Source organism: Momordica charantia (assembly GCF_013281855.1).
Source record: "Momordica charantia cultivar OHB3-1 chromosome 8 unlocalized genomic scaffold, Mcharantia_2.0 BLBB01000008.1, whole genome shotgun sequence".
In the NCBI taxonomy this organism is placed as follows: domain Eukaryota; kingdom Viridiplantae; phylum Streptophyta; class Magnoliopsida; order Cucurbitales; family Cucurbitaceae; genus Momordica; species Momordica charantia.
In genome coordinates this window covers 13,472,234-13,486,630 of record NW_028275166.1, presented here as the reverse complement: position 1 = coordinate 13,486,630, position 14,397 = coordinate 13,472,234, and positions in this window count along the sequence as shown.

Below are 14,397 nucleotides of genomic sequence, written 5' to 3'. Positions count from 1 at the left end.
TCCTCCTGTACGTTCTTCAATCCGGAACCATTTGACTTTTCCATCCCAGAGTTAAAAGATGTTAAGTATGTAACAAAAAGGAACAAAAAGGAATAAGAGATAGAGATATGAAAAACTTAACACTGCAGCGATTATATTAGTTCCCCCAATCTTGGGACTACATCCAGTCTTCTACAAAAAAAAAAAAGGGTTCTACTATAGTTGGGAATATTACAATGGAGATATCACTCAATATATCACTATACAGTGACTATCTTGCTTCTAAGTACCCTAATGATGGCTACCTATGATTATACAATTGAAAACACCCTCACTAAACCCACAGGACTGATAACTCTCCAAAAGAGAGTTATTCTGGTGTTTATTTGGGTGGAAATGTGCATTAAAATGTCAAAGTGTGTCAGTTTTAGGTCATAATTAGCATGAATAGTGTTAAAATGTAAATTCTTAACTAAATATCCTTAGTCTTGAGAACTTTGGCAAAAAACAGCATAAACTCTCGTATTTGTGGTTCATTTGCACAGATTTTTAAAGAAGAGCTAAGAAGAGAAGGAAGTGTTGAACAAGAGAAGAGCATCAAAGCATTTTCAAGAAAGAGCATATAAAAGCTGGAGCATAGTGATGCCAGAGCATGGAGTGACCGTACAGTTAATTCCAAAAACACGGGGTTCATTTATGTCCGTACAATTTTTAGCTGGATGCCCTAAATTTAGAACCCGATATAAAATGGGCATGTTGTCCTAGCCGCCACACATAGAGCCCAAGGGAGACAAAGTTTGAGAGCTGAAAAGACAAGAGAAGGGAATATACCCATTTTCGAGAGGAGAGCTGACGCCAGAAAGGGGAAGCTCTCCTACTAGAACGAGCTGACTGCTTCTTCTTCTCTGTCATTTAGCTATTTTTCTTCTTCCTCTATTTTGTTTTCTTTACCCATTATATGTTGTAACTAACTTGAGACCGAACCTCTAGTTGCTACATTTATTTTTAAGCAAATCTAATTTTATTTCTAAATCTTCGCGTTACTGTTGGCCGCTATTTCGTGTATGCTAGCTTCTGTATTGACCCGAAAGGGCTTATGGGTGCTGATTTGTTTTGCTTGTGATTAGCGCTTTTCTATAGCTATAGGGATACTCAAGAATGAGGTCCCCTAATCATGTCTATAGCTTGGGTTTATTGCTTGCGTATTTAGCAACGGGAGTTGTACGTACTCATGTTTGGGGTGTCTCGGAAGGAAACCGAGTCGAGCTGGGCATAATAAATCTTAGCTACGCTAGAGGATAGGTTGATAACTTGTGAAAGCATGCTAAATCTCCCCCGCCTTTTCCATATCTGCTATTCCCCCATTATCGTTTTCTGTGCTACTGCTTTCTTATGTTGACAGCTTCGAAACTATTGTCTCTTGCAAGTTTCTGTCATCTTGTTAATTACTTTATTTTATTTTTTCTAGACAATATCCATACCCAATCTTTGTATATTTTTATTAGTTGGTATCTGCTTTTATCGTTAAAATACAACCAAAAATCTCTGTGGATACGACTTCGTTACGTACTTCAACCGACACGTGTTGTCAACACAGTTGTGTGGACGCAACAGGGACACAAACTCTTTTTACACACTCCCCACAACCACTCAAGTTTCTTTTATTTGAATTCTGTACACGTGAATACAAACCTCAAAACACCTATTTATAGGGACTTCTACGCCTAATACACATCTTGAACGAAAAAGGACTCGGAAAACGAAATATTGGGTGGAATCAGAGTTGTAGCACCGCAGGAGAGCGCCTAGGCGCTATCTTCTCAGTAGCATGCTTGTTGCAGTCGCACCTTCTGGGTTTGTAGTGTCGTGGCGTCCTATGGTAGCGTCGCGGCACTAGGGACAAGACCTAGGCCCCTTGCTAAAGTGCCTAGGCGCTACTGCTTTGGTAATTGGATTTGGCTCTAATCGTCCCGGCATTGCCATCTTCTAGTTCTGAGCTACTGAAGCAACTTGGAGGTCACCCCACTCAAGATTGCTCCAAGTCAAGCACACTTAACTTTGGAGTTCTTACGATTGAGTTACCGAAAGGGAAAGTGTACCTTATTAGTATAGGTAGTGACTATCAATTCTTTTAAGCATTTCTTGAATATTCTTCCATGATCTCAGGATCCCCACCAGCTTTCGCCTTGGTTCGTCCCCAAACCACATCATACTGGGAGAGGTTTCGCTCTGATACCATTTGTAGCGCCCTAGGTCCAGGATTCAGACTAGGATTTGAAAGCATTCCCCTACGACCTGACCGCGCCACCGTCTAGTTCTGAGCTACTGGGAGGTCACCCAGTTGAAGATTGCTCCAAGTCAAGCACACTTAACTTTGGAGTTCTTACGATTGAGTTACCGAAAATGAATGTGCACCTTGTTAGTATAGATAATGACTATATATCAATTCTTTTAAGCCTTTTTTGACCATTTTTCCATGATCTCAGGATCCCTCTCATTCGGATGTGATATCGGTTCATTCATGTACCCCTCCTCTTTACTTAGGTGTCACAAAAATACTTTTCTGTTGGATCAATAAAAAATAATGGAATAATATAAGACAAAATTTGATAACCGCTTTTTAAATGGGTGTTGTAAGGTGCTAATATACCTTCCCTACACTCAATCGACTCCCGAGCAAAAAATCTATTTTTCACAAACTGTTTTTATAAAGAGGTCACCAATCACACCACTTGAATGGTTGGTGGTAACTCCAAACCTTATCTCGAAAGAGACTATTTAGGGGATGATGTCGATCGCTCTGCGACACAATGATGTTGCGACAATTATAATTGAACATCATATACATTTTAGTGCTAACATACAATTTAGGACATTACATCCTTTCTCTTTTCCTCCGATATCATTAGCGTTTGGCTTAAACGATATTGTTTCACTAGCTAACTTATTTCTCTTAAATCCATATTCTAGATTTTTGTGGATTATGGAGAAAATTAAACAACAAAAAGCAATTGAAGAAAATAACGTGGAAGCAACGGAAGCTTCATACCTCTAGTTGAATTGGTTAGTCTTTAGTTCAAGTTGAAAGATTTCAGAGTCTTGTATTTATTATTTTTTTAAACAATTTCTACTTAGCTTTGTAAGTTAGATGTGATTTATGGAGGGACAAGCCACATATATGCTATATACATTACTAGGACTTGAATATAATATATCGATGATTTCACTTTTATTACTTAGTTTAACTTTTTTTTTTTGCTAGAGTTAATTATTTTCTTATTTGTTATGTATGCATATATACAGAAGCTGGTTATTGTTTATAAATACATGAATTTCTCTAAAATTTCTTCTGAATATTGTTGGATCTAGTTTGTAGAGGGACAGGCAGTCTCACGTATTATGTTTACATATATAAAAGTGTGTTATATGATATTATATTTCATGATAGTTTTGTGGTATTTTCTAGCATAGGTCATGTTGAAATTAAAATTTTTTTTGTTGGATGAATGAGTATCGAATCCTTGTGTAATGAATTGGTATATTCGTATTGTTTAGTTTTTATCTTAGGGAAGAATGGTATCATTTGTTTTAGGTAAGTAATTATATTTTTTTAATGACGGACATTCCATAACAAAAAAATGAATATTTAATGACGCACATATAATGACAAACATATAATGATGGATATTGACTGTCATTAAAGGTGACCGTCATTAAAAATAAATAAAGACACTTGAAACAATGTCGGTCACTACCCGTCATCGTTTCCCTTTAATGACGAGCATTGTCCGTCATTAAAAATCGATCTTTAATGATGGGCATTACTCGTCATTAAAGGTGATTGTCATTAAAAAGAAACAAGGTCAGCTGGCTGTCGTCCTTAAAAGCCAAATTTGTTGTAGCAACAAAAAGGAAGGACCTGTTTCAACAAGATGTCAATGTTTTCTTTCAACAACATCATCTTGCTGAGGTGTGTCAGTACAAGAGGTTTGGTATAAAGTCTCATCCGAAGCAAATATATTGGAAAAGTCGTTAGAAATGTATTTACCACCCAAATAAAAACAAAAATACTTTATGACAATAGAATGTTGAGCTTTTCACGAGAGCTTGAAAGTTGCTGAAAATATTAAGATAGTCAGACTTACGTTTCATACAATAAACTTAAGTATAACGAGTGTAATCGTCAATAAATGAAACATAATATCTAGAACCCCTTTAATGAGTATAGGAGTAGGTCCCGCCATAATAGAATGCACAAGATCAAAACGAATAATAGAAACTGAAGTGCTTTTAGGAAAAGGTAAGCTTGAGACTTTTTTAGTTTACAACCACTGCAATCAGAAATATCATGACTATCTAAATATCCTAAAATTGCTGTAAACACTAAAAAATGACATAAACGAGAGTGTCATAGATAAAAAGCTATAGAAGAATGATTCAAGTGGAAAGAGGACAAGTGTATGCTAGAAGCTGCAACATCTTATACTTTGAGTTGATCTAAAACATAGAGTCCCTCTTGTCTATGGCCTGTCCCACTCCTTATGAGATCGCAGGTCCTGTATTGAACAAATAGAAAAAGAAAAAGAAACAAAATATCCTGATTGACATAATTGACTAACAGAGACGATATTCAAAGTGAGACTTGAGATATAGTAAACATTAGAGAGAGACACAATAATGATAACATGAGCCAACACGTGCTAATAGCATAGGAATGCAATTAGCAGCCATAATACTAACACATAAGAAGAAGATAAAGAAACAAAAGAAGACAACAAATTATGAGACATATGGTGAGAGGCACCTGATTTCGAGACTCATAATAAGTAGAGGATATATTTGAGATATGAGACGATGACAAACTTTTAGAATAGGAGACTGACATAGTATGAAGCTGTGAATCTAGGAACTTGTGATACTGTTCAAATAATGTATGGATTAAAAGACGAGGCGATGGAACCATCTCTAAAAATGACATAATGCCAAATGATCCACAAATACAACAAAATCAAACCTGAATTCTAACCGAAATCAACCCAATAAAAATCAACCACTTCCAATTTTTCTAACTTAGTCACACAATTCAACAAAATTCAAACAGAATAATCTGCAACTCAAAGTAGAATCCAAAACTCAATTGCAATTGAAATTGGGGGCGTGATTTCCAAATCTCAATTCAAAATGTAACTCAAAGTACAATCCAGATCAAAGTCAAAATCCAAAATCCAATATGCAAAATCAATGATTTCCAAAATTCAAAATCTAGGTCTGGCGTTGCGAAATCAATGCGTGTACAAAATTCAATCCAATTCTCACATATCGAAGCTTTGCGAAATCAATTCAAAACAATAATTCCACCACTAAATTACTTGAATTCAATGTTCAAATTGTAAACGACAATAAAAGGCTTTTTTCTCTCGACAGGCGGCTTGCTTCATATGCAAGAAGTTGTCGTGTACTATTGCTGGACATTGAAGTTCTTCTTCTCTGGTAGGTAGGAGAACATTGTCTTTTACAATGAGTATAGTAGATATTACTTCCAAGTGGCGGAGAATGAAACTCACCTCGGATGACGACGATTCAGCAGATTTATCCAAGGTACAATTACCCCAAAAGGAATTGAATTTCGATACATGTTTGGTCGGAAAGGTTATGTTAGAAAAGTTAATCAATATTGAGTCTTTCAAGTCAGTAATGAAGAAAGATTAGGAGATTCCACAAAAGTACAAATTTTGATTCTATTGGGGACAATACATTCCTTATTCGTTTTGCTAGTATCATTGAGAAAAACAGGGTGAAGACAAGTGGGCCATGGTATTTAGATAAAAATTTAGTTATCGTAGCAGAACCGGACAAGAAGATACAAGTGGAGGATCTTGTTTTCAAACATGCGTCATTCTGGGTCCAGATTTATGACCTTCCTCTAGGGTGTATGCACAAGAACAACCTTTTGGAGCTGGGAAGAAAATTGGGAGAGGTGGAAGACATTGAACAAAATGCTAATGGAGACTTCTTTGGCGTTTTGCAAGTTGCTGAGAAGAGGCCTAAAAATCAAAGTCAATGAGGAGGCAGAAGAGATTTAGGTCCCTACTCAATAGGAAAAGCTCCCTGATTTTTGCTACCACTATGGATGTATTGGCCATGCGCAAAAGGAATGTGATTCATTCGTCATTGGGGAGGGAGAGGACACTATAGTGCGTTATGGCCCATGGTTACTAGTTGGGAATGAAAAGCGTGTTGAGAATGGAGCCCAAAGAAAATGGTTATTGGGCCTAATGATGCCAAAGCCTAAAACCCACCAAAATTACTTCTCCTTTTTAGCTTGGCTGTTTTTTTTTTTTTAATTAAATTTATGTGTGCCGCCCCATTTTTAACAATCCCAAGAGAGAGAATTTAGTGTGAGATTTACTTTTACACATAGAGGCTTTTGTGTTCGTGAGGGGTGGGTTTCTTTTGCAAGAAACTTACAGAGAGCTCTGTGAGTGATTTTTTCGAAGTGTTTCAGGAAGCTTGTAAAGTGATTTGTGAGCATTTTTCCTTGAGAGAAATCATTGTAGAGCCTTTGTAAACTCTTGAAGATTCTCCTAGCATTTATAAATCTGGTGTCGATTTGTCTTCCCTATATTTTATTGTTGTTGTTGCTTGAGGTTTAGGTTGGTTTATCGACTCTTTGAGCATAGTTCCAATTTGATTTAATTATGTTATAATTGGAACCAGAACCTGATCTAGGATTAGTTAGCATATATTATCTGAAATTGTGATTGAGATAATATTTGTTAGCTTGTTTTTATCCCTAATAGGTGCTATCAGAGAGAGGTTGAAGAACAATGGCAGGGGATGATAAATTGGTCACTTTTAATGTATCAGATTTTTCATTTTGGAGAAATCAAGTATTAAATTATTTGCACTCGAAAGAGTTGGAATTGCCATTAGAAAAAAAACCAGATGATATGGGAGAAAAAGAATGGAAGAAGTTGGACAGGAAAGTGTTGGGTACGATTCGCCTAACATTAACAAAAAATGTTCAAAGCAGAGTGGCGAAGGAGACGACCACATTGGGGTTAATGAATGCCCTGACCAACATGTATGAAAAACCCTTGGTAAATAGTAAGGTTTATCTCGCAACTAAATTTTTTAATTTGAAAATGGCTGAAGGTACATCTATTACTGCCCATTTAAATGAGTTTGACGAGTTGATTAATAAACTGTTAGCTGTTGATTTAGAATTCAGTGATGAAGTTTATGCTATTTTGTTGTCAAGATCTTTGCCTGATAGTTGGGAACTCATACGATCTGCTATTTTGTATTCTTGTGGGAAAGAGAAATTGAAATTTGAAGATGTTAGAGATGCAGCTCTTGCTGAAGAAATTCGCAAGAAGGACTCTAGTATCACTTCTACTTCCGGTTCAGCATTGAATGTGGACAGAGGAAGAAATAATAACGAGGTTATGGGAATCAAGGCAACTTGAAAAATAATAGAAGCAGGTCCAGAAACAGCAGGTTTAAGCGTTGGAATTGTGTTAAGACTAGACACTTGAAGAGGACTTGAAAGGCCCCAAAGAAAAATGAAGGGAACGAAGTCGGTGCTAATGTTGCTGAGCAGATACATATGATGCTCTGGTTCTTGTAGTTGAGAGCGCTCATGACACAGGGGTGATGGATTCACGTGTGCCTTTTCATACTACATGACAACATGACATTCTTGAAAATTATATTGTAGGAAATCATGGAAAGGTCTATCTTGGAGATTGAGAGCCTTTGGGTATCATTGGTATCGGTGATGTGAATTTAAAAATGGCGAATGGTTCAGTTTGGAAAATTCGCAAGCTATGCCACATTCAGAATATGATGAAAAACTTGATTTTGGTGGGGCAATTGGATAATGAAGGATGTGAAATATCCTTTGGGCAAGAAAATTGGAAAGTTACAAAGGGTGCCATGGTGATTGCTTGAGGAAGTAAGTCAGGAACTTTGTATGCTAACAGCAATGATAAGGATATGGTGACTGTTGTAGATCATTTGAGCCAGACTCAATTATGGCATAACAGACTGAGACATATGAGTGAAAAAAGGTATGAAAATTCTTCACTTTGTAGGGAAGTTACAGGGCCTTAAGGCAGTTGACCACAAGCTGTGTGAAGGTTGTGTATTTGGGAAGCAGAAGCGTGTCAGTTTCTCAAAACAAGTGCAGCACTAAAGCCTACGAAATTGGAGCTGGTTCACACTGATGTGTGGGGGCCTTCTAAAGTTTCTTCTATTGGAGGTTCTAGATACTATGTGACTTTTATAGATGACTCAAGTAGGAAGGTATAGACTTATTTTCTCAAATACAAGTCTGATGTATTTTCTGTTTTCTAAACTTGGAAGGCTATGGTTGAGAATGAGACAGGTCTAAAAATTAAAAGCTTGAGGTCAGACAATGGTGGTGAGTATGTTGATGGGGAATTTAAAAAGTATTGTGCATACAACGGAATTGTGGTGGTAAAGACTATTCCAGGGACACCACAGCAGAACGATGTGGTCAAGAGAATGAAAAGGACGTTGAATGAGCGTGTCAGGAGCATAAGATTACATGCGGGATTGCCTAAGATGTTCTGGGCAAAGGTAATCAACACTCGACTTATCTGATCAATAGGAGCCCAACCACATCACTAGACTTCAAATTGCCTGAAGAAGTCTGGAGCGGTAAACAGGTAAACCTTTCTCATTTAAAGGTTTTCGGCTGTGTATCTTACCTTCACATTGATGCTGCAGACGAGAGCAAACTGGATGTTAAATCCAATAAGTGTTATTTTCTTGGTTATGACGGAGCTGAGATTGGCTATAGGTTTTGGGATGAGCAGACAGGTAAATTATGAGAAGCAAGAACATAATCTTTAATGAGGATGTTCTGTACAAGGATAGAGCAAATGATGAATCTGGAAAGTCAGAGTCAGATGGAAGTACATAAGATATTACTAGGTACATTAGTCTTCCCATAGTTGAGACCAAGACAACAAGAATTGAAGATCAGAGTACAACTACTCCGGAGGAAACAGTTGTGGAATCTGAGGAACAGGTTGTTGAACCTGATGGACCAGTTATGGAAACTGAAGAAGTTCAGAGAACGCCACCTACAGTAGTGAGAAGATTTAGCAGAACTATTAGACCACCATAGAGGTATTCTTCTACTCTGAATTATATATTATTGACTGACAGAGGTGAACCTGAATGTTATGAAGAAGCAGTTCAGTTGAAAGATTCTTTCAAGTGGGAGTTAGCCATGAAAGATGAGATGAATTCTCTTATGACAAATCAGACATGGCAACTTACTGAGTTACCAAGAGGTAAGAAAGCTTTGCAGAACAAATGGGTGTATAGAATCAAACAGGAGCCCGATGGCAGCAAAAGATATAAAGCAAGACTTGTAGTCAAAGGCTTTCAACAAAAGGAAGGTACTGACTTTAATGAAATTTTTTCTCTAGTAGTTAAACTAACTACCATTAGAACTGTATTATCAATAGTGGCATAAGAATATTTGTTTCTGGAACAAATGAATGTAAAAACAGCTTTTCTTCATGGTGATTTGGAGGAAGAAATTTACATTGAGCAGCCACAGGGATTTACAGTACAGGGGCAGGAGAAAATGGTTTGTAAACTTCAGAGAAGTTTGTATGGTCTCAAACAGGCTCCCAGACAATGGTACAAGAAGTTTGACAGTTTTATATGCAATAATGAATTTCAGAGGTGCTAGGCAGATCATTATTGCTATATAAGAACTTAAGGTAACTCTTCTATTATTTTATTGTTATATGTTGATGATGTGTTAATAGTAGGACTGAACAAACAGAAAATTCTAAAGATAAAGGTTGAATTATCTGGAGAATTTGATATGAAAGATTTGGGAGCTGCCAAACAAATCCTAAGGATGAGGATCGAGAGAAAAGATGGTACATTGACATTGTCACAGGAAGAGTATGTAAAAAAACTGTTAAACATATTTTACATGAGATATGCAAAACCTGTGAGTACTCCTTTAGCTTGTCATTTTAAATTATCTAAGGAGCACTCACCCATTACTGAGCAAGTGAGAGATTATATGGCTAGAGTGTCATACACTTCAGCTATAGGTAGCCTGATGTATGTCATGGTTTGTACAAGACTAGATATTGCACATGCAGTGGGAGTTGTTAGCAGGTATATGAATAATCCAAAGAAGCAGCACTGGGAGGTTGTGAAGTAGATCTTTAGATACTTGAGAGGAACAACTGACTATGCTCTACACTTTAAAAGGTCGGATTTTAAATTTCAAGACTATGTTGATACAGATATGGTAGGTGATACAAATGGCAGAAAAAGCACTACTATGTATGTATTTACTTTGGGTAATACTGCTATTAGTTGGGTTTCTAGATTGCAGAAGATAGTAGCACTTTCTACTACAGAAACTGAGTATGTTGCAGTTACTGATGCAAGTAAAAAGATGATATGGCTTCAGTCATTTTTAGAAGAACTTGGCTTGAAATTGGGAAAAAGAAATTTGCATTGTGACAGTCAGAGTGCTATTTATTTAGTAAAGAATCATGTATTTCATTCGAGAACAAAACACATACAGGTGAGGTACCATTTTATAATATCAGCTTTGAAAGATGGGGTGCTGGTGCTTGAAAAGATTCCAAGAAGTTAAAATCCAACCTATATGTTTACCAAGATTGTCCCTGTTGATAAACTGAAGTTGTGTGCAACTTTAGTTGGACTTCTCCACGAGTAGAGAGGAGTCACTACCGTTGCAGAGGAGACGTGATGCTTGTTTTGTCTCCAAGTGGGACATTGTTGAGAATGGAGCCAAAAGAAAATGGTTATTGGGTCTAATGATGCCAGAGCCCAATACCCCACCAAAATTACTTCTCCTTTTTAGCTTAGTTGTTCTTTTTTTTTTGTAATTAAATTTATGTATCCGCCGCCCCATTTTTAACAACTCCAAAAGAGAGAATTTAGTGTGAGATTTACTTTTACATAAAGAGGGTCTTGTGTTTGTGAGGGGTGGGTTTCTTTCGCAAGAAACTTACAGGGAGCTTTATGAGTGATTTTTTCATGTGAGAAAATATTTCAATCTCCATTGAAGAGTTTCAGGAAGCTTGAAAAGTGATTTGTGAGCATTTTTCTTTGAGAGAAAAGTGAGAGAAATCATTGTAGAGCGTTTATAAACTCTTGCAGATTCTCCTAGCATTAAGTGGAACCTCCAACTGTAGCAGAAAACTAGACGTAGCCCAGATTGGGTGAACCAGTATAAATCTGGTGTCGATAGATTTCTCTTCCCTATATTTTATTGTTCTTGTTGCTTGAGGTTTAGGTTGGTTTATCTACTCTTTGAGCATAGTTTCGATTTGATTTAATTCTGTTATAATTGGAACCAGAACTTGGTCTGAGATTAGTTAGCATATATTTGTCTGGAATTGTGATGAGATAATAATTTGTTAGAATATTCGTGGTATGGAGAATCCACGGACATTCAAGGAAGTGCACAAACTGGTGTAAGAGCATAAACCCCAAGTTTTGTTCTTTTGTGAAACAAAAGTTAGTGAAAATGCCAGTCGTCGTAAACAAATTGAGTTGGATTTTCACAATGGTTTTGTTGTAAGTTGTAAGGGTCGAAGTGGGGGGTATATGTATGTTCTTGAATGATGATATTGATATTGTGGTTTGCAGTTATAATTCTTTCTACATTGATTCTATTGTTTCGACTGACGAAGGCATTTGGAGATTCACAGACTTCTACAGGGAACCTGAGTTATCAAAAAGGAAATTATCTTGGGATCTCCTTCGAAGATTACATGTGAATCAGAATTTGCCTTGGCCGGTAGCTGGGGATTTTAATGAAATTCTAAAAAATTCAGAAAAGGTCGGTGGGCCTGATAGACCTCCTTGGGCAATCCGACAGTTTCAGGAGGCTTTAGTGATTGTGACTTGTGTGATTTGGGATATAAAGGCTACATCTTTACGTGGATCAACAACCGAAAATGAGATGATCTTACCAAAGTTCGTTTGGAATTTGCAATACTATTTTCTTAAATATCTTTCCAAATACTATAGTCAGCAAACTTGAGTTCTCCATGTGTCCGATCAAGATCTCAATTTGGAAGTGGGCCTATTATCCTAGAATACCTCAAAGCAGACAACACCGTTTTGAGTTGGTTTGGTGTGTTCGTGAGGATTGTGAAACAAAGGTTTGGAAAGGTCAGGAGCTTGGACGGAATTTGAGTCTCTCTAAGAGGCTAGATGGTTGTCTCCATCATTTGTCCAAATGGGGATCCAAACAAAAGGCGGATCCTGGAACAACTCTTAAGAGACTCCAATCCAAACCTGGAACAACTATTAGAGACTTCAATCCGCCATCGCCCAGAATACAGATGTCACTAGTGAAAGGCGAATCTCGGAACAACTCTTGGACGAGGAGGAGATTTATTGGAAATAGAGAAGTCGGATTGACTGCCTCAAATGGGGTGATAGAAATACGGCGTGGTTTCATAGGAAGGCGACACAACGGAAAAAGAAGAATAGAATGGATGGAATTTTTCACAGGAATAATCCGTGGATTTATAATATGGATAAAATGGAGGAAGTGGTATCTGATTACTTCCAAAACCTCTTCTACTCTCAATGCCATCGTAGTGAAGAGGAGCTCTCTAGTTTTTACAAGGAGCTGATTCCTTCCATTACTGAGGATATGAACAAATCGCTTTGTGCAGAATATACGAAAGAGGAAATTGAGAGGACCGTCAGACTTTTGAACTCCTCCAAGGCCCTGGGGTGGATGGTCTCCCTTCATTTTTCTTCCAAAAATATTGGCATTTGGTTGGGGAGGAAGTAACTAATTCATGTTTGAACATCCTAAATAATGGGGCTTGTTTAGGAGATCTCAATCACACTGCCATTGTTTATTCTAAAGGTGAAAGTTTCAAAATATGTGGAAAATTATAGTCCTATAAGTCTGCAATGTGGTTTACAAAATCATGTCCAAGACTATAGCAAACATGCTGAAATTGATTTTAGAGGTTATTATTTCTCCAAACCAGAGTGCTTTTGTACCAGGCAGATCGATTATGGATAATGCCATCTTGGGGTATGAGAGCGTGCACTGTATTAAAACTAAAAGGAGCAGCAAGAAAGAGTGGGCGACTCTAAAGCTTGATATGAGCAAGGCGTATGATCGAGTGAATGACCTTTCCTCAATAAATTTTTAATGGCTTTGGGAATGGACCTAAAGTGTGTGGAGCTTATTATGAGCTACGTGACTTCAGTTTCTTACACCTTTATTATTAATGGGGAGAAAAGAGGTTTCATTCGACAGACAGGGGCATTCGCCAATGTGATATTATCTCTCCTTATCTTTTTCTTTTATGGGTAGAGGCTCTTTCGAGGATTATGGATTCTTTACAGCATCATAATGCAATTGAAGACTTGCACATTGCTAAAGACAGCCCTCCGATCACACACTTATTTTTTGCGGATGATAGCCTCCTGTTCTTTGAGGCAAGTCCTTCTAAGACAGAAGCCATTGCTCGGGGGCTAGCGCTTTATTCTAAGTTGACTAGTGATCAAGAGATTAATATTCAGAAATCAGCAGCCTGTTTCAGCCCAAATACCTCTCAAGATGATGCGGATTATGTGATCCAGACCCTCAGAGTATCGAAAGTGGCATGTCATAAGCGGTATTTAGGCCTACCCTCCTCTCTACTATTAAGGAAGAAAAAGGCTTCATTCAAAGATCGAATTTGAAAATATCTACAAGGTTGGAAAGGTCGTTTCTTCTCAGTCGGGGGTAAGGGAATCTTTATAACACTACTAGAAATTCGGTCTACCGTGACGTTTTTTTGGCGTCACAAAAAGCTTTCGTGACGTTTTTAACGCCGTGACGTATACGCCCATCACGAAAGGTATACGAGACGTTTAAAAAACGTCACAAAAATTAGCACACGTGACGGTTTATTAGCGTCATGAAAGACATGGACTACCACGACGTTCATAAACCGTCATGAAAAATGATTTCGTGACGGTTATAGAATGTCACGGAAAGACATGGAACAGGGGAGGAGAGGTCACGTGACATCCTTTCGTGACGGTGTTTAAACGTCACGAAAAGTGTATTTCGTGACGGTGTTTAAACGTCATGAAAAGTTTATTCCGTGACGTTTGATAATAGTCCTAAAAAATATTTTGGTGACGGTTTAAAAACGTCACTAATGATTTTATTTTGTGACGATAAAAAGAGGGTCACTGAATATGTATTTAATTTTGATTGCAGATGTCGCGGAATATAAATATCATATTGTCAACTTGTCGATCGAACACGCAAATATATTAATTTACCATAACAAAGTTGAAATATATTAAACATGAACAAGGAAGCTAATATATTAATTTAGAATGTACTAGTAT